The sequence below is a fragment of the Podarcis raffonei genome, chromosome W (genome assembly GCF_027172205.1).
Source record: "Podarcis raffonei isolate rPodRaf1 chromosome W, rPodRaf1.pri, whole genome shotgun sequence".
In the NCBI taxonomy this organism is placed as follows: Eukaryota; Metazoa; Chordata; class Lepidosauria; order Squamata; family Lacertidae; genus Podarcis; species Podarcis raffonei.
This window is the reverse complement of record NC_070620.1, coordinates 8,265,606-8,288,890: the sequence shown is the minus strand read 5'-3', so window position 1 is coordinate 8,288,890 and position 23,285 is coordinate 8,265,606. Positions and strand designations below refer to the sequence as shown.

The following is a 23,285-nucleotide window of genomic DNA, read 5'->3' as shown; positions in this document are numbered from 1 at the left end:
TATGAGCTGAATAAAGAGCATGAAATCCACACTCAACTCCAAGTATATTTCACTTGCCTAGATGGAGGATATGGAAGGGCGTGTGTAGAAACTGGCCTGCTGTACAGAGGTAACATTTACATTAGCTGCCCTACTCACTTTTGCCTCTGCCCCCACCTACCACCAGCATGTGGTGCTCAGAAGGTTGCCCAGAACGGAATGAGGTAATTGGGTTGGGGGAAAAGATTTTCCACCCCTGAATTGGCATTTCCTTGTAGGGAAAGGCAATGCAGCCCCCCCCCAAGTTCATTTTGTGTGTCCCTTTCCCAATCCACCCTGTCCACACTAAACCTACCTTTTTGCAAGATCCAAGAGATTGCTTTGATCCTGTTATCAGCCCCCACTCTTACAAGCTGATGCAATTTGAAACAAAACACTGCAGTGTAGATAAAAAAGTTTTAATGCCACTGCCGTTTGGCCCCCTTCTAACCAGTAGTGCGCACACTAGGAGAAAGAAACCCTTGAGCACCTGCCTTCATTGCATGCCTGCATGATGTGAGTACACAGAGGACCATCTTCAAGCCTGGACAGAGGACAGTTAAGATCTGCAGCCTTGGTGGTTCCACATTCAGCAGTGCAGTCAATGTTCTCTAGATGTTGGGAACTCTTCATTGGCTGCAGCAGAGGCATTTGGCACAGGGGAAGAGGCTGGTTTGGAGGGTCAGCATAGCTCAGTGGTAGAGCCTTACATGCAGAAGTTTCCAGGTTCAATCCTCAGAATCTCCAAGTAGGAATAAGAAAGACAGACCACTGCCTGAAACCCTTGAGAGCTGCCACTCAGCATAGACAATATGGAGCTAGATGGACCAATGGCCTGGCTGTAAGGCAGATTCCTATGTCCCTTTACTCCAAGTATGGGGAAACTTGGGCCCTCCAGATGTGGTTGTGTTACAGCCCCCATCATGACCAGAGATTATGGGAGTTGTAGTTCAGCAACACCTGGAATGAGAAAAGCTCTCATCTCCACACCGGCTATATTCCCATTATCCATTTTCACCCTCTTACCCTCTTTAGCCAACTTAAGAAGCAGCGAGTTTGTTAGTTGAAATGCTCCCATTGCCCTGTCATGTCCTCATCCCCATCCCTATTTAAAAGCTCACAAGTAACCCTCAAGGTCAAATCCTGGGACCCAGTGGCAGTCCAAACCGTTTTGCTGTCTGGGGCGAAAGACAAGATGGCAGTCTCTCTCTTGTTCTATAGGCAGAATCTGACCAGGCTTTGAATCTTAAATCATAACTGGGCAATGTCTTCCAGCACACTTGAGCTGACTTGGAGAACTCAAGGCAGGCTGTGTGACACACACAAGCTAGTCCTCCCAACACTTTGCTGCTGCTCGCCAACCACCTCTACCCTGCCCTCAGCATCTTCCGCCTGAGGAGGCTGCTGGTCCCTCTCACCCCCAGCCCCCAAAGAGCTGCCTCATCCAAAAGATGGAGAAGATGAGTAGTAAAGTCATGCTTAAGATGAGAGCCATCAGGTAGGTGAAAATCTGGAGCTGGGGGTTGCAGGCACACGCCCACATTGGGGAGCGGTGGTGGTTGGGCATGATTGTGGTGGCAGTGGTAGCACTAGCCGGGCGGCTTGGCTCACAGTAGCTCTCAATGCTTGGATCTCTCACTGGGCCCAGGTCCAGGGTGTAAACCCTGGGCTGGCAGAGGAAGTACCTGCTCTTGCGCTGCTCCTTCAAGCACAGCTGCCAACCCTACAGGATGATGTGGTTGGGCTCCAGGCACAGCAGGCACAGGAGGGCTTCATTGGTGGGCAGCTCAGTGACAGGCTGGTCGGAGGGGAGGACAGTAGGGTGGCGGCAGAGTGAGCACTGCAAGCGGTTCTGGGCTGGGGACACCAAGCTGAGAAGAGCCAGGCACTTGATGCAGAAGGAATATTGGCACTAAAGGACCTTGGGGTGCAAAAAGTGTTGTCGTAAGGGTTTCAGCAGATGGGGCATTCAGCCTCCAGCCCCTGGACCTGCTTCTCAGCCATGGGGAAACCCAGTCAACAGCACAGCCTTCTTTGCTACCTAGGAGACTAAAAAACAAGGGCAGGTGGAAACCCAATGACAGTAATCATACAGCAGCATCAATGCAGTGGAACCTTTGGCCCACGAGAGGGAACGTTTGGCTTGCCATAGGGCCGTATTTACTGAGGCTGATGGGAGTTGTAGTTCTTCAACATTGGTGGGGGTGGGAGACAAGTTTCCCAACATCTGGTTTTTACAGCATCAGCAAATGCAAAGAGAGAGGTCCTCCACCCAAGGGAATTTGCAGTATGAAGTTTAAGAGTGGAAGTAAGCCCTTCTCTTGCAAAGCAATTGATAAGGCAAGGGTGGGAAGATAAACATCCACATCAGAACAGCCTGCTGGAACAGGCCAATGGCAATCTATTTTATTTTATTTTCAATGCAAAATTACAACAAAAATTACAAACATTGAATCCAAAATGAAACAGTACAAACAAGGAAGAAAACCCCAAAACACAAGAGAGGGAAAACACACACACACACACACACACACACACAAACAAAAAAACAAAAAAACCACCACACATCTACAAATAATACCATATCATCATTCTAATCTAATCATTACTGTCAGGGGACTGCCATCGGAACAGGGAAGGGAAGGAGAGGGGCAGTTAGGTTACAGGGAACCTCCGAAAATCTTGTGAAGCAGTTCCCCTTCCTGTGGTGGGGAAAGCCACACCTCCAGTGGGGAAGAGGGGAAGGGACCAGAGGATGCTGCTGGGAGCCTCAGCACCGCTCCTGGGCAAGCCAGCCAGGAGGGAAGCACGCCTCTTCCGTCACCCACCCTGCGCAGAGGTGTAAAACGCAAAGAAGGAAGGAAAAGGCTGGGGGTGACTAAGCTATTATGTTGGGGGAGGACCCGGAAATGACCACTCCCGGATTCTGCTAGCGATTGAGGCAGACATGAACTTGTGGTTCTACACTGTAAATAGTTTTGCACCAAAATAAAACCTGTAAAAGACAGGTTGGAGTCCTGACTGGTTACTCACAAGCAACCACCATTGCCATCTGACAGCAATCCGGGAGTCATTGCGGTTGCTCAAGTGTAACAGCAGAGACACACACGATGAGTCACCTCAAAAAGGGAGCTGCAGGCGGAGGCACTGAGGGAGAGGAGGCGTGGAACATAGCAGCCATGGTACAGAGGAACGTGGAGTTGGAGCCACACGTCATCGAGCTTGTAGTGAGGCTTGAGGAGCGCAGAGTGCAGGACCAGCAGGTCAGAACCACTCAAGTTGGGAGAAAAGTACCATTGCTGCTGAGCAAGTTTGGAGGGAACCCCCAAGAATACCTGGCGTTTAAGACTGAGATTAAATACGCCCTGGACTTGCAAAAGAGGGCCACCCAATGGAAGTGCAGGTGTTAATCGATTCTGGGGCGAGTGAGAATTTTTTCAGCAGAGACTTTGCCTTGGAGCACCAGTTGCACCTGTTACCACTAGACTTTCCCTTGCAAGTCACCACCATTGATGGGAACCCTGAAACCAACCGTCTCCTTGATCTCAGACCCACTGAAAGAGGCGGTCATTAAACCGCTTCTTAAAAAAACATCTTTAGACCCAGCCAATATGGCTGTCAGCTTCGTTCCGTAGCTGACAGAGGCTGGGAATCTAAGCAAGCCAAGGGAGATAAGGACACTGGAATGTGGACTGGAATGTGAGAGGGAGGAGGGGCAGCCGAGTGGCAGAGTTTCAGAGAGCAGAGAGCAAGCAGAAGATAGCAAAGCTCTAAACACCAATCTTAATTCAGAGACAGAAGGGGAGAGGCCGGGAATAGCTAGCCCAAAAACTTGAAGGCGCAAAAAGGTCAGTGAGAGGAGGGGAAAAGAGCGGAAGCGAAAGGTTTTTTTCCACTGTTGGAAGAAGAGGAAGGGGCGGAGTTTAGACTCGGCAACTGCTAACTTGGAGTCAGACACAGAGTGAAGGAGCTCCAGAGTGATTTATGTGTTTGAGCAATAAACCTGAGATAATTACTGCCGGTGTCTCGCTTTTGTGGGAGAGCCAAGCCATTACAATGGCCAACTATCGCCCAGTCTCCAATCTTCCATTCTTGGGCAAAGTGATTGAGCGTGTGGTTGTTGAACAATTCCAAGCTCTACCTCTCTTTCAAATCGGAACCAGTGAAGGCGGTGAAGGTCCTGTGCGAGTGCCTGGAGGCGGTTGGAGGATGGATGGTGGCTAACAGATTGCGGTTGAATCCTGACAAGACAGAAGTACTCTTTTCGGGGAACAGGGGGCGGGCAGGTGTGGGGGACTCCCTGGTCCTGAATGGAGCAACTGTGCCCCTGAAGGACCAGGTGTGCAGCTTGGGAGTCACTTTGGACTCACAGCTCTCCATGGAGGTGCAGGTGAATTCTGTGTCCAGGGCAGCTGTCTACCAGCTCCATCTGGTACGCAGGCTGAGACCCTACCTGCCTGCAGACTGTCTTGCCAAAGTGCTGCATGCTCTAGTTTTCTCCCACTTGGACTACTGCAACAGGCTCTATGTGTTAGTTTCTGTTTGTGCCACTGTGCAGCTGCTTAGAGTCACAAGACTCTGTTTACATTCAAGAGACAATCCAGGCTGTTGGAAGTCTCACGGAAGACGGATGTGATGTACTGGTTTCCTGTTCCTTTGTTTGTTTCAGTTGCTCTCTGCTCTCACAGAGAGAGAATGTGTTTTCTGTCTGCGTAGCTTAGTAATAAAACTCATAGAGATGTGGCCATAAATCTCATCACTTCCGTGTGCTGCTTTGATTCTCTGCATAATGGGAATGTGCCTGGAGGTCTCATCAAAGGCTCAGATCGTTAATCACATCGAAGGACTCAGCCGGAGGAAAATGAGCTTTATCAGCTCGGTCGAACGGAGATTTCAACATTTTTTGTTTCGGGCCCAGAAGAACATCAGAAAGAACGGAATGTAGGTTATCTTCTCTGTGTGTCAAGGGTGGACTTTGAACTTCAAGCCAAAACACTAACCGGCTGCGGCAGAAGGGTGCTTTTGGAATGCAGCTGCTTGTAAACAGACAGAGTCTGCCTTAAAGACTCAGACATGGCTAATCCAAAAGTACAGGAGGCTCTTCAAAATGCGATGGGAATTCCAAAGCTCTCAAAAGGTAATTATCAGGACTGGGTGCAGTATGCAGAGGCTCTGCTAAGAAAAGAGGGTCTGTTTAATGTGATAACAGATGCCCCCCCAGCTCCGGTGACCGAAGCATGGGAGGCTAAGGATTCCAAAGCAAGGGGGACTCTGACGCTTATTGTGTCCCCTGAAGAGTTATGTCTTTTGTGTGACAAGGACTCAGCCCAAAGAGATGTGGGACAGTCTCCAACAGTCACATTTAAGAACAGAGGCTGGTGCTTCTTTGCTCTTTTAGGCCAAGTTGCATGATATGGCACTTGCTGATGGAGCAGACGTACGTGCTCACCTCATGGAAATGCAGAATCTCAGGCATGAGTTGCAACAGCGTTGAATCACCTTTCCAGAGGCTGTGTATTCCTTCATGATTCTACATTCTTTGGGTTCAAGTTGGGAAGCGATTGCCAGCCAGCTTGCTGTTTTGCCTACTGCTCTGCTAACGGTAGCACATGTTACTGCTGTGGTGTTAAATGAAGCGGATCGGCGTAGTGCTAACTGCATCACTAAGGGGGAGTCCTCACAGATGTCATCCCAGAATGCAGTGGAACCACTAGATGGCGCCAAAGCTTTGAAGGCAGTGAAATGCTACTCGTGTGGATGTCTAGGCCACGTGAAGAGGGAATGTAACTATCCCAATGCCAAGGCAACAGAGCAGCACAGCGAAAGTTCAACGTGTGGAAAAGGCAAAGGTAAAGGCAAAGGTCAGAAGTCCAGGACAACGCAACTCAATGTTAGTTTCTGTTTGCCACTGAGCAGTGCTTTGGAGTCACAAACTCTGTTTACATTCCACACATTCCATACTGTTGGAAGTCTCACGGGAGACGGATGTGACGTTAGTGGTTTCCTGTTCCTTTGTTCCTTTGTTCAGTTGCTCTCTGCTTTCATAGAGAGAGGATGTATATTTCTTTGCTGTCTGCGTACCTAGAAAATAAACTCTTTACAATGTAGCCATAAATCTCATCACTTCCGCATGCTGCTGGAAACTCTGCTTAATGGGAATGTGCCTGAGGCCTCATCAAAGGCTCAGGTCGTTAATTGTCGTCAGGGGCGACTAGGCCGGAAGATGAGCTTTATCAGTTTGGCCGAATGGAGATGCCGACATTTTGGGGTCTGGGCCCAGAAGAACAGACTGTAGGTTATCTTCTCTGTGTGTCAAGAAGATTGATGAGAGGTATGTGCTCAAGCCCCAGGAAGCCTGCCAGTCCCTAATTAAGGGTGGTCTTTGAACTTCTAGCCAAAGCTCTGACCGGTTGCTGCAGAAGCTCAGGAGCATGCAAAGGCCTCAAGAAGGGTGCTTTTGGAATGCAGCTGCTTGTAAATAGACGCAGCTTGCTTTAAAGACACAGAAGGCTAATGCCAGAATAATGGAGGCCCTTCGAAATGCCATGGCAATTCCTAAGCACTCAAAAGGGAATTATTTGGACTGGGTGTAGTATGCAGAGGCTCTGCTAAGAAAAGAGGGTCTGTTTAATGTGATAACGGACGTCGTCGTCCCCAGCTCCAGTAACTAAGAATGGGAGGCTAAGGATTCCAAAGCAAGGGGAACTCAGACACTTATTGTGTCCCCTAAGGAGTTATGTCTTTTGCGTGACAAGACCTCAGCCAGATTGATGTGGAACAGTCTGCAACAGTCACATTTGAGAATGGAGGTGGGAGCTTCTTTGTACTTTTATGCCAAGTTGCATGATATGGCACTTGCTGAAGGAGCAGACGTACGTGCTCACCTCATGGAAATGCAGAATCTCAGGCATGAGTTGCAACAGTGTGGAATCACCTTTTGAGAGGCTGTGTATTCCTTCATGATTCTATATTCTTTGGGTTCAAGTTGGGAAGCGATTGCCAGCCAGCTTGCTGTTTTGCCTACTGCTCAGCTAACGGTAGTGCACGTAACTGCTGTGGTGTTGAATGAAGCGGATCGTCATAGTGCTAGCTGCATCACCAAGGGCAAGTCCTCACAGACGTCATCCCAGAATGCAGTGGAACCACTAGATGGCGCCAAAGCTTTGAAGGCAGTGAAATGCTACGCGTGTGGACATCTAGGCCACGTGAAGAGGGAATGTAAACATCCCAAGGCCAAGGTAACAGAGCAGCGCAGCGAAAGCTCAACGCGTGGAAAGGCAAAGGCAAAGGTCCGAAGTCCAGGACGACGCAACACAAGTCAATGGTCTCACGCCTCACTCCAAAGGTCCAGAAGACGTCTAGATCTTTCTTCATCGACGACTCGGGAGCTACCAGGCATGTCTGTTGGGACAAACACCTGTTCGTGTCTGTTACTCCACAGGAAGGTGCGATTCAACAAGCAGGTGACCACACGATTTCCAGTCAAGGCTACGGAACGGTTGTTCTTCACAGCTCTCAAAATTAGCTCTTATCCTCCAGTGAAATTACTTATACAGCCAAATCGTGAAATTAATGTCTTTTACCCAATAAAGAAGAAGAAATTCTCTCGACCTTAGTTAGCTAGTCCTTGCTTTAGATTATTTATAAGACGGGGAGACGGACTTCCTGTTTGCGCCTTCCCCGATCGTGCCTGATTCAAAAAAAAATTTTTCTTTACAAATCCAATTTCCGTATTACTCACGGGTTGTTGCTTTTAGAGTCCAATTGTTCACAAGAAGAAGTCAGCGCTCTCCGACCATGGCATGCGGCTTCACTCTGCAGGAGAAGCAGTCGACTCTCAGCACCGCGCCGCTCACCCCGTCCCCCGTTCCGAAGCCTTTAAAAAGGCTCCTTCGCGGGTCGGGGGGCGCAAATGGTGCATGCTGAGTCACCAAGTTCACAGGCTTCAGCGCCTGTGATTTCTGAGGGTCCCTGCGTCGCCGCAGCAGCAAGACCCGGATCCTGCGGAGCCGATTCCCTCCGGAGCTCGGAGGGAATCCGCCATTAGCCGATGGCGCTAACCCGGAAGTGCCCAAATTCTAATATTCTTTCAATTAACTGTATTATACTTTTGGGGGGGTTTTCAACAGTCAGAATCAGATGCTTTGATCTTATATTCCTTTTTCCCTAATGAGATACCTTTTATTTTATTATCATTTCTTATGTCATTCATAAATAATTCCAGTGACAAGGGGCAACCTTGTCTTGTCCCCCTCTCTATACAAAATTCTTCTGTTATTTCATTATTAAGAATAAGTTTGGCTTTTTGTTTCCTATATATTGCCTCTATAGCTTTAATATAATCTTCCACCAGTTTCATTTCCTTTATGACCCTTTTCATGAAGTCCCATGACACCTGGTCAAATGGCTTTACTGCATCTATTGATATTAAAGCAGCCTTTTTGTCTGATCTTTCCTCTAGGTATTCTAGTAAATCTATTACATTCCAACACATTCAATGCCAGAGATCGTCGGTGCTGGCAGAGCTCTGAAAAAGCAATCCTCCCGGATTTACAATGCTACTCCTCCCCCCTGACCCACAGTCCGCATGGTGTTATCCCATGTAGTGAGACTACTTCGCCTTCCCGTACCCAGGTCTCTGTCACGCAAGCCAGGTCAATCCCCTGCGAGACAAAAAAGTCATGCATGGTGGCGGTTTTGTTGCCTATGGACCTGGAATGCACAACACCAATGACAGAGGTGGGTAATCCCTGCTCGCCCTACCCTCGTTCCTTGGGATGGGGCGTAGATTGGAAGGGGTTCGAGCATCACTGCATCTCAAAACCCTTCACCAATAGTGATATCTAGCCCCACCGCCATTCCTCCCTAGCCCTTCAATAGTGGGAATCCTAGACCCCATACTAGCCTCCCCAATAGACGGGTAACATCCCCTCATTAACAAGTCATCCCTGGGCCAGGACTCCTGGGTCAAAATGGTAAGGGGAAGAGGTGAAGCTTTGATAGGGTAAGTATCCCTAGAAGATAAAACCCAACCAACCGCACCCCAAGCGGGGAGGACGGTCCCACGGTGTTTTGTTAACTGTCAATCCCCCTGCGGGAGTATTAATGAGGCATGTGCTATAAAATGGGGATTTCTGGCCAACAAAGAGCCAGCTTTGAATTCGGAAGATCTGTCCATCCTGTCTCACCAGGAGTACAGTAGAGAAGATCGATCATTCTCATAAATTTTTGGAACATTAGGCAAAGGTCCAGATATAGATTGGGTGCTGGATTTCTCCAGACTGTCAGCAAGATAGAGTTATTTAGGTGTTGTTGCCATAGAAATGTCAGAGGTGCCAAATTCCTCATCTACTTCGATGTCGCTTGAAAAGGGAACAGGGAGTTGCACTGATGTCTTTCTATGGGGTAAAAAGCTGTTGGACGTCTTTAAATATTGTGCTCTAGGCTCTACTGTCCTTATATTTTGGGTAGAAATCTTAGTCTTTATACTCATTAGCCTCTTCTTCAGGTCTTGTAATTCTAGGCTTACAGAATTATTTTCTTCCTTTGGGCAGTTAGTATTTCTAGTGTTAAGCTTGAATTCCCTTGTCTGCATTAGCTTTGACTCTATGCAAGGAACCAATTGCCTCCTTGTTTCATCCTTAAATACCCTCACTGGGCGGAGAGAGTGGAACCACCATAGAGTATCCTTTATCTCCATGAGTCGAGATGGGAGGGCTGATGATCTAAAGGTCATAAATAGGCGCACGATGTTTCCCAAGGTAGGCAGGAAGTGGAAATTTTCTAGATCTGCATTTCAGTAATGGTAATTCAGGAGCTGAGACAAGGACATAGTAATTTGTCTGTGGTTCATCCATCTATGATTGTATCGGTGAATCTCAAGCATTATCTGGTTCGTTTGCAAGACTTGACAGGACCTCACTTCATCCATAGTTCGAGTTGGTGAGTTGTTAACAAAGTCATTTCTTATCATCCTTATAAGCCCTTGGGCATTTAAAGGGGATGAACTGGTATCCAGTTGTTTCTCAATGTTAACTATTTTGGTGAGGATTTCATTCAGTCTTTGGAGAACCAGATCCATAGTTTCTGCAGACAACATGCAAATCTCTTGGTAGGGATGCGTATCTGGAATCGGTTGAAAGCAGGCTCCTCTAATATCTTGTTCTAGAGACATGGGTGGGTCAGCGTTAGGAGCGTTAGGAGTGGGAGGAACCCCTCCTGCTCCTGCTGTTGCCCTCTTGGACGGATTAGCTTTTTCTGGGAGGAGGGGGGTTGGGTCATTGCCATCCTCCTTAAGGGGGGGAAGGTTACCCTAGCATTGTTACTCACTGTTTGTTCTGTTTGTTCCATTTCCTCAGCTTCCTCAACCCGCTCTGTTTCTGAGCCAAGGAAGACGGCGTTGGCTCTCTGCCAATTCTTTGTTTTAGAGGAATTATGAGTCCCAATTATACTATTCTGGCTCTTTGTACCTTGTTTTCTCCTTCTGGCAGGCATTCCGATAATTACCGTATTTTTCGCTCCATTGGACACACCAGACCATAGGACGCACCGGACCATAGGAGGGGGAGAACAGGGGGGGGAATTTTTTCTTGTTCTCCCCCTCTAAAACAAGGTGCGTTCATCCCTTTTGAGGTCATTATTAGGACTTGCAAACTCTGTAAAATATGAAACAATATGTTGTGAGCTGGGAATACTGCCTTTATCAGTAAGAGCATGGCTGAGGACCTTGAAATATTGGATCTTCCTCCATTATAGAGCCCTATCCCCTAATACTATACTTTACGATCTTTTAAGTGATAGTGCAATCTACAATCTATCAGTGATTTGTAGGAGAAAACTGGATTCGATAGGGCTCACTCTAACTGATTTTGAAATCTCTGATCCCAAAGATATATGGGAAATTATCAGGAAGACCCTCACAGAAAAAAGTGTTCTCGCCATGCTTGAGGTTGCAAAGCACAGCACCTGCTCTCCTATCCACCTAAATCTCCCTTTGTGTTGAGATTTCCAAAAGGGATACATGACAAATCTGAAGAAACATGAATCGTGTAGGCTGTTTATGTTGGCCAGATTTAACATGTTTCCCTCGGCGGTAGTGAGAGGAAGATACTTAGCTATCCCAGAATCAGAGCGTCTCTGTAAATGTAGAAAACAGGAACCCGATACTCTAGAGCATATATTCTTTTCCTGTGATTTTGGCAGCTATGCCAGAAGACAATTATTTGAGGCCCTAAAATTTAATAGACAGTTTTTTACACAACCAACTGTTCAGGACCTGCTGGCGGACAGCGATGATCAAATTACTTTAATAGCGGCTGAATTTTTAAGTGCTGTCCATGAAGAAAGAATGGGCCATGATAAAGAGACTTAGTGGTTTTTAATGGTAGGTGATGTTGTTGTGTTGTATTATATTATTTATGTACATTGATTTATTTTTTGGAGTTAAGAATAGGACTGGGATAAATTGTGTTCGCTGAGCCCGTATTTTATACAGTCTGTATATGATGTTTGTTTGTTAATGTGAGGTGTGATATGCCTAATAAAGGATTTTGAATTGAATTGAACAAGGTGCGTTCAAGGTACATTCACCCAGGCTTGTGGGGCTGGTGGTGGGGGGAAGCACTGCTTTCCCCCACCGCCAGCCTCAAAGATCCCTGAAGCCTTTGGAGCGCAGCACCCGCTGCCCTGGAGAGGCTGTGTGCGCAGCCATCCCCAAGCTGGAACAGTGAGACAGAGCCCTCCGCCTCGCTGTTCTGGCTTGGGAACAACCTTGCTAGCTTCTGCAGGACAGCGGGGTGAAGGCACCCCGCTGCCCTGGAGAGGCTGTGCGCGCAGAAATCCCCAAGCTGGGACAGCGAGACAGAGCCCTCCGCCTCGCTGTTCTGGCTTGGGAACAACCTTGCTAGCTTCTGCAGGACAGCGGGGTGAAGGCACCCCGCTGCCCTGGAGAGGCTGTGCGCGCAGAAATCCCCAAGCTGGAACAGCGAGACGGAGCCCTCCATCTCGCTGTTCTGGCTTGGGAACAGCCTTGCTAGCTTCTGCAGGACAGCGGGGTGAAGGCGCCTCGCTGTTCTGTTTTTTTTTTTTATAAAATTTTTTATTGGTTTTTCAACATATAATATAAAACAATACAAAAGACAAACACTAACAAACAAACATATAAACATGTATAATTTCATAAATTTTTTCATGTACCCAATTTCAGCGACTTCCCCATGCCTCCCTTTTTTGCATCCCTGTTTTGAGCTTTTTTTCAGCAACCCCTGGTCTAATTTACTTATTAATTCCTTTCTTTAACCCCTTTCTTTCCTCTTATCCAATCATTTATCGCTGCAAATCTGTTATGCTTTACCCATGGCATTTTAACACTCAATAATTTTACAAGAATTTTTAAGATAAAGTTTAAATTTCTTCCAATCTTCTTCCGCCGTCTCTTTCCCTTGGTCACGGATTCTGCTCGTCATCTCTGCTAGTCCCATATACTCGATCACCTTCGTCTGCCACTCTTCCAGTGTGGGTAGTTCTTGTGTCTTCCAATACTTTGCTAGTAGAACTCTCGCTGCTGTTGTAGCATACATAAAAAACATCCTATCTTTCTTTGACACCAATTGGCCTACCATGCCCAGGAGAAAAGCCTCTGGTTTTTTGTGAAAGGTACACTTAAGCACCTTCTTAATTTCATTATATATCGTTTCCCAGAAGGCCTTAATCCTTGGGCACGTCCACCAAAGGTGATAGAAAGTACCTTCGGTTTCATTACATTTCCAACATTTATTATTGGGCAAATGGTAAATTTTTGCAAGCTTGACTGGGGTCATGTACCATCTATAAATCATTTTCATGATATTCTCTCTTAAGGCATTACATGCCGTAAATTTTATACCGGTGGTCCATAACTGTTCCCAGTCAGCAAACATAATGTCATGTCCAATGTCCTGTGCCCATTTAATCATAGCTGATTTAACCATTTCATCCTGTGTATTCCATTTCAGCAGCAAATTGTACATTCTAGACAGGTTCTTCGTATTGGGTTCTAACAATTCTGTTTCCAACTTTGACTTCTCCACCTGGAAGCCGATTTTCCTGTCCTGTTTGAAAACTTCATTTATCTGGTAATAATGTAGCCAATCTCTTACTTTAAACTTCAGTTTCTCATAACTCTGTAATTTCACATTTCCACCTTCTTGTTCTACAATTTCCCAATATTTTGGCCATTTAGATTCCATATTAAGTTTTTTAACTTCCTTGGCCTCCATTGGTGACAGCCACCTAGGGGTTTTATTTTCCAACAAATCTTTATAACGAATCCAAACATTGTATAATGCTTTCCTAACAATATGGTTTTTGAAGCTTTTATGAATTTTTACCTTGTCATACCATATATATGCATGCCAACCAAATCTATTATTGAACCCTTCTAGGTCCAAAATGTCTGTGTTCTCAAGAAGTAGCCAGTCTTTCAGCCAGCAAAAAGCTGCTGCTTCATAGTAAAGTTTTAAGTCCGGCAGGGCAAACCCCCCTCTTTCTTTTGCATCAGTTAATATCTTAAATTTTATTCTGGGCTTTTTGCCCTGCCAGACAAATTTCGATATATCTTTCTGCCACTTCTTGAAACAGTCCATTCTGTCCACAATCTGCAATGTTTGAAACAAAAACAGCATTCTTGGCAAAACATTCATCTTAATAACAGCAATTCGGCCTAACAAGGAAAGTCTCAAATTTGACCATATTTCCAAATCTTTCTTAATTTCTGTCCAGCATTTCTCATAGTTATCTTTAAATAAGTTCACATTCTTGGTTGTTAAATTAACCCCTAGATATTTCACCTTATTTGCTACCATTAATCCAGTTTCACTCTGAAACTTCTCTCTTTCCTCCACTGTTAAGTTCTTTCCCAGTACCTTTGTTTTTTGTTTATTTAACTTAAAACCTGCCACTTGACCAAAGACTTGTATTATCTCCAAAACTTTTTTTGTACTAGTGTCTGGCTCTTGCAAAGTTAAAACTAGATCATCTGCAAACGCTTTCAACTTGTATTGTTTAGCTCCGACCTGAATCCCTTTTACCAGCTGGTCCCCTCTAATCATATTTAATAAAACCTCCAGAACAGTTGTAAAAAGTAGTGGGGATATTGGGCTCCCCTGTCGTGTCCCTTTTTCAATAGCAATTTCTTCAGTAACCACGTTATTTACAATTAGTTTTGCTTTTTGTTCAGAATAAATTGCACCTATACCATTCTCAAAACCTTGGCCTACCCCCATTCCTTTGAGATTCTTTTTCATAAAACTCCAAGAAATATTGTCAAAGGCTTTCTCAGCGTCCACAAATATTAATACTGCCTTAGTGTTAATATTATTCTCAAGTAACTCCATAATGTCTATTATATTTCTCACATTATCAGATAAGTGTCTTCCCGGGAGAAAGCCAGCCTGGTCTTTATGAATCTCACCCACCAAAACCCTCTTCAGTCTTTTTGCCAAAATATCTGCAAAAATTTTATAATCCACATTAAGCAATGATATAGGGCGGTAGTTCTTGATCTGGTTCTTTTCAGTCTCAGATTTTGGTATAAGTGTAATATATGCTTCTTTCCACGATTCAGGTGCCTTCTTCCCCTCTAAGATTTCATTGCATACTTCCTTAAACGGTTGAATCAACCAATCCTTTAAAGCTTTGTAATATCTGGAAGTCAGGCCATCTGGTCCTGGAGATTTTCCCAATTTCATGTTTTGAATGGCTCCCTCTATTTCTTGCTCAGTTATTTTCTGGTTTAAAATCATTTTACTTTGGTCTGATATTTTTTGTAATCCGTACTTTTTAAGAAATTCTTCCATCTCTTTTTCCTCCACCGGCCCTTGTGCATAAAGTTTCCTGAAATAACTCTGAAAACAGTTTCTAATCTCATTTGGCCTAAAAATGTTCTTTCCTTCAACCTCTAAGCTCGTAACCGTATTCAACTTTTGTCTCTTCTTCAATTGCCATGCCAGAAGTTTCCCACATTTATCTGCCGATTCAAATGTCTTTTGTCTCATTTGCTTTATTTTCCATTCTATCTCCTGGTTCATCAATTCCATATACTGTCTCTGGTAGAACTTTATTTCTCTTAAGATTTCATGAGACTTTGGCTTTGATCTCAATTTCTTTTCCCCTTCTTTTATTTTTTCCAAAATCTTATCTTTCTTTTCATTCTGCCTCTTCTTCTTTAAGGTATTCTGCTGTATCAAAAATCCTCTCATGACGGCTTTACTTGCATCCCAAATTGTTCTTTTCTCCACCTCTGTTTTCAGATTTATCTCAAAGTAGTCCTTGATAGTTTTCTGGGCCTTTCTGTACACCTCTTCATCTCTAAATAGGGAGTCATTCATCCTCCATCTGAAGGAACCAGCTGTTGTTGTGTTCATTTCCATCTTTACGGCGTTATGGTCGGAGCAAGTCTTTGGGCAGATTTCCACTTTCTTTATCTTAGGTGCCATTCCACTAGTTACCCAAATTTGGTCGATTCTGGTCCAGGTCATTTTTGCTTCAGAGAAAAAAGTTCCCTCTCTCTCCAGAGGGTTTCTTGTTCTCCAGATGTCAATCAAGTCGATATTATCTGTCATTTCAAAAAAAGTCTTGGGTAGTCTCCCATCCTTAGAAACCACCTGTCTTAGTGCTTTGTCCATATTTGTAGAGACCACTCCATTCATATCTCCCATCATGATTATATTGTAATCCAAATAGTCCATTAATGTCTCATGTAGTTTCTTGAAGAACTCTGACTTCCCTTCATTCGGAGCGTAGATCCCCATTATCAATAATTTTTCTCCTTGGACTTGTATTTCAATTGCCAAATATCTTCCTTGTTCGTCTTTAAACATCAACTTAGGGGCCAATTTTTCCTTAGCATAAATCACCACTCCTCTTTTTTTCACTTTATCTGATGAAATAAATTCCTGTCCCAGTCTTTTATTAACAAGTAATTTTCTATGTATTCTAGTCACGTGGGTTTCTTGCAAACAAATCAAATCCAGTTGTTCTTTTTTTAAAATATGGAAAACCTCACGTCTTTTTCTGGGAAGGTTCAAGCCGTTACAGTTCCAGCTTAAAAATTGTAGAGCCATATTGTTGTTTACTTTGTTGCTCCTCCAACTGCCCCCAGCAGTTGTTCTTCCTTTGTTGGGGTCTGAACTCCAAATGTCAAGTTCGATATCTCCGCTAAGTCCTTTGCCTCAGTAGTCAGGTCCACCACTCCCTTCACGAGGTCTTCTTGATTTTTTTCCAAAAACTGTTCTTTATCTTGCACTGTTTTTATTTTAATTTTTTTCCCTTTATAGTTAAAAGACAGGCCTTGTGGGTACTCCCATCTGTATATTATGTTATTCTTCATCAACAAGGTGGTCAGATCCTTGTAGTAGGTTCTCACTTCCAAGATATATTTAGGAATATCCTTATAAATCTGAACAAAGGAGTCTTCAATCTCCAGAGATCTTTGATATTGTAAATTCAGTATTTTATCTCTCTCCTCCTTAGATCTCAAAGTTATCAGGCAGTCCCTTGGCTTCTTTTTATTCTGTCTTCTTCCCAGTCTGAAGGCCATAACTATCTTGAATTCCTCCTCTTTCAAATTCACTTGCCAAAAATCCGAAAATTCTTTTGTGAGAAACTCTGCCAAATTGTCCTGCTCACTTTCTGGAACGGCTCTCAATCTCAAGTTCCTCTCCTTTCTCTGAAGATCTATTAAGGACAGGGCCGCCTCATGCTCCTCTAGCTTTTTACAAACAGGTTCTAACTTTACTTGCGTAGATTCAGCTATGATTTTTGCCTCTTCAGCAGTCTTACGAATTACAACATTTTCTTCAATTAATTTATTTATAGTCTCTGTATTAGATGCAACACTTTTAGTATTCAAATCAAGCTTCTCTGATAGCTCTGTTAATTGTTTAGAATTTTCTGTACCTTGCTTGGTCAAGGCCTCTAATGATTCATTAATTTTTAATAGTGCTTGTGTCACTGTATCCATCCCTCTTTCCTGCCCTTCTACACCTGCGAGGGCTAAGCCTGATATGGAACCTCTTCTCCTTTGTGCAATTTTTGTTTTTGCTCTTGTTTTTATCTCATCCTCTTGGCCTCTCATGTCCCAAGGTCGTTCCCACAGGAATTGTTTCCAGATGGAAAACTCCACTAACTTGTTCTTCACACTGTTAAATTTTCCCTCAACCCTCTAGAGGGAGCAACTCACAGTTCAAGGTACAGGGAAACAAAGAAAGAGGAAACAAAAATGGCCACAACTTTTCTAGTAACTTTCCATTAAAAGAACTGTCATTTTATATCCTCAGCCACCAACAGTAGCAGATAAAGTCTCAACTTTATATCCAACTTGTAATGCACCAACTTTGTATCCAATCTCAGATGACAGTTTCCAGTCCCGGTGACTTAATCCTTTTTTAAAGCAGTCCTTTCCCAAGGGTTTAAAACAGCGGAGTAATTTTTCCTCTCACCTCTTTCCAGCAGGTAATACTAGCTCAAGTTCATCCCCCCCCCCCGCTCCTGCTGCTAAGGGGGAAGGTTCAGGTTCAATGTCTAGGTTAAATAATAATGGAACTATCTTCCGTCAATTTGTTGCTTGTAGGACGTTGCTTTAGCTGTCATGCAGTCCGGGAAAGGCAGACTTCCTTATTTTAGCTCTTTCCCGTTTTCAGCCGAATTTTTAAAGCTTTTTCTTTAGATCCCGAAGGTTTCCCAATCTTACTCACGGGTAATTTGTAAATCCAATTGCCAGGAAGGAATCGGCGCTCTCCGTTATAGCGACGCGGCTTCACTCCGCGAGCTGGGTAGCGACTCTCAGCACCGCGCTCTCACCCGATGCCGCTCCGGAGCCTTTAAAAAGGCTCCTTCGCAGTAACGGGGGGCGCTTCAGGTGCCCACCGAGTCTCCTTGTTCACAGGCTTCCGCGCCTGTGATTTTAGGGGTCCCTGCTTCGCCGTAGCGGTCGGACCCGAACTCACGGAGTAGTCTCCTTGAGCGGAGCTCAGCAGGAGACCGCCATTAAACGCTGGCGCCGACCGGAAGTCGGCGCCTCGCTGTTCTGGCCTGGGAACAGCCTTGCTAGCTTCTGCAGGACAGAAGGACAGGACAGAAGGCTGTGCGCGCAGAAATCCCCAAGCTAGAACAGCGAGACGGAGCTCTAGGCTGTGGATGTGGATGTGGATGTGGCTGTGACTCTGGCTCTGGCTATCTTTCAGGTTCTGATTCTGAATGAGGGTCTGGCTCTGGCTCTGATTCATGGTCTCACTCTGGCTGTGTCTCTGTTTCAGGCTCTGATGCTGTATCAAGCACAGTATCAGCCTCAGCCTCTGTTTTAGACTCAGGCTGTGGCTGTGGCTCTGTTTAAGGATCTGGCGCTGTATCAAGCACTGTTTCTGGCTCTATTTCAGGCTCCTGCCCAGTATCAAGCACTGTTTCAGGCTCTACCTCTGCCTCTACTTCTGCTTCTAGCTATGTTTCAGGCTCAGACTCTGTTTCAGGCTGTGTCTTTGTTTCCTGGCTCCTGCACTCTATCAAGGACTGTTTCAGACTCAGGCTGTGGTTCTAGGTTGTGGCTGTGGCTGTGGTTCTGGCTCTGTTTTGGGCTCTGGCCCTGTATCAAGTGCTGTTGCTGGCTCTGTTTCTGTCTCTGGCTATGTCTCTGGCTCTGCCTCTGGCTGTGTCTCTGTTTCAGGCTCTGACTGTGTATCTGGCTTTGGCTATGTTTTCAGCTGTTTGTCTGTTTCAGGTTCCAACATGGTCTGGAGCACTGTTTTCGGCTCTGGCTCTGGCTCTGGCTCTGATTCAAGGTCTAGTTCTGGCTCTGTTTCAGGCTCTGCCTCTGCCTGTGTTTTAGGGGTTTTTCCAATTTTTTTTATTGTTTTTCCAAATTTGTAACAAAACAAACACAATACAAATATAAAACATACATAACATGTAACACACATAATGAAAAAAGAAACATAAAAACATTGCTTTCAATACCTAATTTAACTTCATTGTTAACTGACTTCCTCGAATCCCTCCTATCTGAATTTCATTTTATCTCCTTGTAGCAGTTCTCCTAAATCTTAATTCTAATAAATTAAAATCCATTTAATTATTATATTCTACTCTTTTATTAATTCTAATCCCTATTGTTTAACAACCCATTATTATTATAATCCTCCGCCTATTTGTTACTTCCAAGTAACTTCCATTATCTTATATTACAATATTTTGCCAAATATTCTTTAAATTTCTTCCAATCTTCTTGAGTCTTCTCCTCCTTCTGATCATGGATTCTTCCAGTCAGGTCGGCCAACTCCAAAAAGTCCAACATCTTCATCTACCATTCTTCTATTGTTGGTATTTCTTGGTATTTCCAGTTTTTCGCTATTAGCAGTCTTGCTGCTGTGGTGGCATACAAAAACAATCTAACATCCTTTTTGGGCAATTCCAGACCTATTATTCAAAGTAGAAAGGCTTCTGGTTTCTTAATAAATGTATTTTTCAACATTTTTTTCAACTCATTATAAATATTTTCGACAGACTCCCCAGCGAGATGGCGACGTGAACGGCAGCCTTGTTCTATGCTCGGTAAAGCTTTGTTTTTACTATCTACTTTGGCGGGTTCTAAGGGCCCTAAGATGCCTTAAGGCGTTTATTTTAGAAGTTTTATGGTTTATGGTTCAGATTATTTCTACTTCTCCCATAAATCTGCAAGAAATTGCGGCAGATAAAGATAAACGCGGCAGATAAAGACTGTTAAAGGGAGTAGGGCTCATTAACAGCAAAACCTGCCCTGACCCTGCAATTTTGAGAAATCCTCTCCCTATTTTTCTTGCCGACATGAGAGGGAAGAAACGCTGCAGGCAGCATTCCAATGAAGCTACGAGCACGGCCAAAAAACAGACAAATATCAGGGATTTCCTGCCTGACAATGACCTAAATGAGATCTGTAGAAACTTCCCTACAGCAAACAGTTATGAGGCCCTAGCTCCCAGTACTACTCATGAGGAGCCTGCCGGCATTGTGGACGGCCTACAACTAGCCTCGAACCTGCGTATGAAGGAACAGACGGAACAGACTCTTGAGTCCCTGCAAAAAACTTCACCTGAATTATCCCAGCCACCAGTCCAGTTAAACAAGGACCGAGAGGCACTGGAACTGTTAATCTGCCAGACTGAGTTGATAACACATACCATCACTACCATCACCAACTTATATAAAAGGCTGGATGGGATTGAAAAGAAGCTTGAAAAAGTCTTTGGCTTGTTCAGTTGCCCCCCCCTCACTTCCTCAGCTTAACAATATTGCAAACCCCGCTCACCTCTGCCCAACTGTGCAGGCTAACCTTGCACAAAAACAAGTGAGATGCCTGCCCAACCAAGTACAAAACTCAAGTCTGCAACTCCAGAACAGCAAACTTGCAGTACTGGTGGGAAACCACCCCTTGAATCACAACAAATGGGCGGATAAACATTCGGTTGCAAATTCCCTGACCCAACTGCTGGGGCAGACACTACGCCCCGTAGATATAGTGGACATCTCATGGCTGCCTTCTGGACCTTATATGAGACGTATGGTTATTAACTTTAGATCTGCCCACTGTGCGGCAAAGATTCTAGGACTAAGAAACCGTACAAGAAAATGGCACATCTATTTCACAAGGGTATTCACCAACCTGACCCGCACACCGCTATGCACCAGGATAGGTGCTGTCTGTGCTGATGCTGGGCCTGTGCGCCATAAAGAACAAATAGGCGGGGGAATGGAGCCGGGACACATTACCCCTCAGGGAGTGGCAAGCCTGCCCGCAAATGACCTAATTGATTTTCTACACCCCCCGCTTGGTACTCTGGTCTCTACGTGCAACGAGCCTGGTATTGGACTACCCAAGCCAGACCAGTTTGAAATGCTCTCGTCCTCATATGCCTCGATGCCGGAATTGGAGGCTTCCATTATTTTAAGTCCAATACGTAATCAAGATCCACAGCATTTGTCAAATTTTGACCCGCTAGCAGTACCGACACAAGAGTCAGCTGTTGACCTGCTACCTGTACAGCCTATATGGGTCGGCAAAGCCCTCGCTCTGCATAAACCAGCTGAACATCATGATACATCAGCTGATCATCATGATATTTGTAATGGTGTCATCAAAGATCCTTTGGGCCAAATCAACCTATTGGCCCCTCAGTTAAAGCCATCACACCTACCTTGGGACCAGCGACCTCAAACCTGGAACCACCAAGCAGGGCAGAAGGAGGAGGAGCCTAACTCAGGAGCCTCAAACCACCGGAAAAGAGATTGACTGCCACTATTTCCACCATCACCCTATTTCCACATCCTATCTTGGAATGTGGCAGGATGGCTATCTAAGCAGGGTGACGTCAACCTTCTGGATTTCCTCACAAAATTTCAGATTATATGCCTACAGGAGACATGGTGTCTAGATCTCCATGTCCCTTCTCTACAGGGATACGAAGCTTTTGCTACCCCTGCGATAAAAACAAATTTTTGAGGCCGACCTAGTGGTGGCTTAGTCACTTTTGTTTCCACCAAGCTAAAGTGCAAGGTCCGGCAACAGCAGTGGGCGAAGAGTAACAATCTACAAATCCTACTTATTTCTAGCAGTGAAGGAGGAGATTTCCTTTGCTTTAATATATATATCCCTCCTATAGGCACCCCTTCCCAGTCGTCACAAACCTGGGAAGATTTAGAGCTATGTTTGGAAAAGGCTGAACTAGAATTCCCTGGCATGGATATCCTGCTGGCAGGTGATTTCAACGCCAGGATAGGAAACGACATTAATACGTACTGCTCTAAATCTCAGTTACTGCCAGAGGCAGATTGGTTTATTCCCTGGTCCTCTGATGATAAGGTCTTGAATAAGGCAGGTATTACATTAATGGAGACTGCCTTCAAACATAATCTGTATAATTTGCATGGTACCCATATGGACAGGTCAGGGGGTTTCTTTTCTTTCCTTGGGCCTAGAGGTGCGAGCGTTATTGATTATATCTTGGTCTCCCCAAAACTCTTGAAGAGGTCATAGGGCTTTAGGACTTTCAACAGAACTGAGAGTGATCACCTCCCTATATCAATTTCACTAATTCCCCGTGGTTTGGAGGATCCGCAATATCGCAATCACTGTGCAGACCCACCTCCAACTCTGGCCCTTTGCAGGCGTAAATGGAACAGCGACCTGGAATTCAAAATCAAACTACACCTGCATTCATCAGATTTACTGGCCTTGAGAGACCAGTGTATTTTATCTAATTCTGACCCCTTTCTAACATTTCAGCAGGTCTCAGAGTCGCTCTTCCCACTACTCACGAACCCCAACCCTCCCAAACAACAAAATAATTCGAGGGCCTGGTTCGATAAAGACTGTAGGAATCTAAGATCTTTGCTCAGGAAATTACAAAATAAGGTAAAACAGGAAGGGACCCTGTCCTCAGTGGAAAACCTGCACAGGTGGCGCTCTCATTATAAAAATACTCTAAAACTTAAGAAATCCCTCTATAGAAAGGAACAATGGGAGGCACTCGACAAGGCGATCAAATTGCGGGACGACAAAAAGCTCTGGGAAATAATTGCTCAGGGAATTTCACCCAAAGGGATAACTGTAACCAACAGTATTTCATCTAACTTATGGTACCAACATTTTCCCCGGCTATATACAGCTCCAAACATTGCTAAACCGAGCCAGTTTCCTCCTCTTAAAAACGATCTATTAATGGGCTGGGATCCTGTTACCGAATTAGAATGTTTACAGCTAATTAAAACACTCAAGAATGGCAAAGCTCCCGGTGAAGATATGATTCCTCCTGAGGTGCTTAAACTAAATGCCCAGTGGTGGGCTGCTTTTTTGGCCCAACTTTTTACGGTAATAAATGATACATGCAAAATCCCAGAAAACTGGAAACTGAGCCTGGTAGCCCCCATCTATAAGAAGGGCGACCCCCAAGACCCCTCAAACTATCGCCCCATAAGTCTCCTGGACATTGTGTATAAACTTTATACTCGCCACCTGCTAAATAAATTGGTTGACTGGGCTGACCACTCTAACTTGCTTAATCCGGAACAGGCAGGATTTAGAAAGGGCCATAGTACAATAGGCCATTGTTTGGTATTACAGACAATGATAGATAAGTATACAAAGACACACAAGAGCAAACTTTTTGTGGCTTTTGTAGCTCTCACATCCGCTTTTGACTCAATCTGTAGGGACAAATTATGGCAAAAACTATATGACACAGATATAGATAGACGACTTTTCA

The 23,285-nt window shown here is 44.8% G+C and overlaps 1 pseudogene; it reads right to left on the bottom strand.

Moving 5' to 3' along the window:
* Positions 1–1,432: 1,432 nt before the first annotated feature.
* LOC128406118 (E3 ubiquitin-protein ligase RNF183-like) lies at positions 1,433–2,022 on the bottom strand (annotated as a pseudogene).
* Positions 2,023–23,285: the final 21,263 nt, after the last annotated feature.